Consider the following 4,039-nt stretch of genomic DNA (forward strand, 5'->3'; position numbering starts at 1 on the left):
ATACCAGGGAAAGGCTGACACTGATGGGCAGAGTGGAAAGGAAAGGTGGCAGCTTTGGCAGCAGGCAGTAAGACAAAGAAAAACCAGGGAAGTCTTGCATGTGTCTCCACTTCACTGCTTCCACGTTGGAAGAAAGGAGCCTGTTTGTTAGGCTACCAGGTCGAAGTTCATTGGTGCTCTCAGCAGCAGCTGGGCAGAGGGACTCTGAGGCTGGGTGACCTGTGCTTTCAAAGAAGCAGGGAAGGGTCCTTGGCATGTGCTGCAGTCTCTCAGGAGGAAAGAGTTCATCAAAGCAGCGAACAACAGAAGAAACTGGTCTTCTGGGATCGGTTCTGTTATTCGCTGCCCCTGATGAATTGCTATCACTCATTTTTCTGTTGAGCTTTGTCATTATATCTCGTGCAAGGGTAAAAAATGCCACATTGGTACTAGATTTTGCACTTGTCTCCAAAAATCTGATGCCATAGTCAATTGCTAACTTCTCCCCTCTTTCTTTGGACACTTGTCTTTTGTCATTCATATCACATTTGTTACTCAGGATCATTCTTTCAACATCTGAAGAGGCATGCTCTTCAATGTTTCTTATCCAGTTTTTCATATTGTCAAAGGACTTTTCATTTGTGATATCATAGACCAACATAATTCCCATGGCTCCCCTATAGTATGTCATCGTGACTGTTCGGAATCTTTCTTGGCCTGCTGTGCCCCATATCTGAAGCTTAATTTTCTTTCCATCAAATTCTATCGTCCTGATTTTAAAATCAATTCTCCCACCCCCAGCACTGCAAGGCCAGAGGGGAATGTAAGCAAAACTTAGCATCACAGCATGATGATCACTGCTTGGCTCCCAGAAAACCCTGCTGCCTCACTCAATTCAGATGTGAGACTCACAATCTACTTTAAACTCAGGGTCCGGGGAATAGCACATTTGAGGAACTCCTGTTGCATCTACCACAGAGCATCTCCAGTGTGTCAAGAGCTTCCCTACTACACTCGTTTCACTATAGCTTCGACTTCTGAAGCTTCCAAGTTTCTTACTTGCAACTCTTAGGGACTGGTAGGTAATGAAACTACATGATATCACATCATTTGGGATCTTTTTTTTAAAATTATTTATGTGAGAGAAAGAGAGGGAAGAAGAGGCAAAGAAAAAGAGAGAATGGGCATTCCAGGGCCTCCAGCCACTGCAAACGAACTTTAGATGCATGAACCCCCTTGTGCATCTGGCTTAAGTGGGTCCTGGGGAACCAAATCAGGATCCTTAGGCTTTACAGGCAAATGCCTTAACTACTATACTATTTCCCCAGCCCTTGAGAATTTACTTCTATGTTACTGTGTTGGAACCACTAACATATTGATGTGTGAAACTTGCCAAACCCCCAGTTATTACATCTCAACACATTAACAAATGAGACTTGTTAATCTCATTTTATGATATTCTCACAGGAACTCTAAAAACTGATATTATTCAAAGATTTATGTAGGGAAACATAAAATCATGTGCCATAATTATAGTCCCATAGTCAGAGATCTAAGGTATTGTGATGGTTAAGTTTTGGATCTGTTTAGGAATCCACAGATATTACCCATATGTGGGTTTCTGAGGTTGCTTCCAGGGAGGATTGACTAAGGAGTAATCCTTCCCCCAGGGTGAGCCCTTCCTCCAGAGTAGGCAGCTGCTAACAGGGGTGGGGGGGATGTATCTAAGGAAGCTCTGGGAAAGAAAGTATCCCCTCCTTCCACCTGACTGCTTGCTGCTTGCTGCTTTCCAGTGTGGACTGAAGACCAGCAGTTCTCCAGGAAGCCTCCAGGCATTCAGTGAAAAATTTGGACTGCTGAAGCATCTAGCCTCCTGCACTGAGAAGCACAGGTTCCTTTACTCTCAGGCCTGCAACCTGCTATTGTTGGACTGTCATAAAGTAATCCAGTAAATTACCTTTTAATACATTTCATTCTATCCGTTCCATTCCTCTAGAGAAGTCTGACAGATTTTGTTACCAGAGTGTGGGGTGAGATGAATGTGACTATGTGGATTTTAGTCTTTTGGAACTTTTGTTTTAGAGTAGTGGACATGGATTTGGTGCTTGCAACTTAAGATACCTTCTGGAGCCATAAGCCAAGTATTATGGACTATTCTGATGAGAGTTTGAGAATGCTAAGTGCAGAAAGGATTGAACTTGGTGGCTTGGCTTATGAGCTTTCAAAGGGGAAGGAAAGCTTGCAAAGGACTTAATTGGAACAGGGCTACTGGCAGAAAGGCTGGGTGCATTCTGCTGCCCAGGCCCAGAGAGTTTGATCAAGTTTAAACTTGTAATGCACCGATATGATTGGGTAAAGATATTGGACTGAGAGATTTGAGATCTAAAGTTGGAAAACCTGAAGCAAGTTAAAATTACAGTCACTGAGCTTGGTTTTAGGTTACTGAAGCTGCTATTATCAACACATTAGCAAGGGTAAGGAAGATGGCCCAGCTGTTTTACATTAAAACAATGGAGAGGATACCTGAGGAAAGACTATTGAAATGCAAACGTTTTTGGAAAGAGTTGGCTGGAGAGGGAACCTGCTTTACAAAGTTACTATTCATTTTTTCCCTAAATTACCAATATGGCTATGTCCTGCACCTTGGTATTAGTTTTAGAAGTATGAAAAATGCATGGAGTGCTCATGAATTGCACAGAGTTCCAGTAACCACTGCTGACATGTGGCATGAGGCAGGGCATGATGACCCAGATAGGTTTGGAGGAGTCTTTGAAAGATGGACTGTAGTTTGCATGGAGACCTGAAGATGTTTTGGATATACCACAACTGTGCAAGGGCTATCATGGAGTGCACTGTTGACCTGGGATGGAATTGTTCCTGTTATGGAGTCTGGTGTCACACAAGTAAGACCATTGACTCATGGAATGTGAGGCAAAGTTTTACTGGGTAAAAAAAAAAAAAAAAAAAAAAAGATAAAAAGGAGATTGGTACACAGGTCTGCATCCCAGAGGTTGGGATTTTAGGATGCAGCCTTGAACTGCTGGGAGTGTCAGCTTTTATTGGAGAAAACCACAAGATGTTCATTCTATGCTATGTAATCATAAAGGTATTTAGAAACAGAGCGGTACAGGAAAGTCATGGTACATTTCACAGAGGGGTCATCCCATTTCTTTGATAACAGAAAACACCTACATTTTGCAATAAGGCCTGTGATAATGATTCCTGAGACTTCTTTATCTTTCAGGAAGATCAGCTTGGTTGGTGGCCTCCATTATGTGTGCCTAAAAGCAAGGGCTGCACAGGAGGATGTTTAAGCAGGTCTATTGTGTCCCTTTACATTCCATTTTCCATTCCCTGGTTACTCTGCCCAGCTGGAAGGGCAGAATCAGAAAATCTGGAGACTGTCCGTCTCTGGTGATATTAGACCTGAACTGCAGAAGTTTAATGGTTTATTGATGGTGGTTGAATTTGCATTGTTTTAGTCACTCCTTGTTATGCCATATACCAGTTGAAAATGTGTACTCTGTGCCTTTATATGTTGAAAGTATGTAACTTGTTTGATTTTTACAGGACTCACAGCTAAGAGACAATCTTAAATCTCAGAGGAGAATTGGGACTTTGGAACTATCTTAAGTTGGTAAAGACTATGGGGACCTTTGAAATTGAATTGAATACAATTTACAACATGTGATGGTTATGAACCTATTGGGGGGCAGCGGTGGAATGTGGTAGTTTGAATAGATGGCCCCCAATATATTCAGTGTTTAGTTTGTACTTTGGATCTGCAGGTACATGGCTGGAGGAGGTGTCACTGGGTGGATCCTAAAGTGTGGAGGTGGGTTTGAAATTCCAATCTAAAGATATGAAAAGTGTGCCTAGCTAGAGTTCCTGAAGTTTGCTGTGTAGCTTTTGACTTGGGCTTCTTTTTTTCTCTCTGGTCCTTTAAGGGGGAGCCAACTTCTACCACTATGGAATTCCCCTGGATCTGCAAGCTTCGATAAATCCCTTCCTCCATAAGTGTGCCTGGTTTGGAAGTTCATCTCAGTGAACCTGAAGCTGT

At 42.5% G+C, this 4,039-nt stretch overlaps 1 pseudogene; it reads right to left on the reverse strand.

Annotated features, from left to right (window-relative positions):
- Positions 1–287: 287 nt before the first annotated feature.
- Positions 288–820, reverse strand: LOC101602337 (annotated as a pseudogene).
- Positions 821–4,039: the final 3,219 nt, after the last annotated feature.

This window comes from Jaculus jaculus, chromosome 1 (genome assembly GCF_020740685.1).
Source record: "Jaculus jaculus isolate mJacJac1 chromosome 1, mJacJac1.mat.Y.cur, whole genome shotgun sequence".
Classification (NCBI taxonomy): Eukaryota; Metazoa; Chordata; class Mammalia; order Rodentia; family Dipodidae; genus Jaculus; species Jaculus jaculus.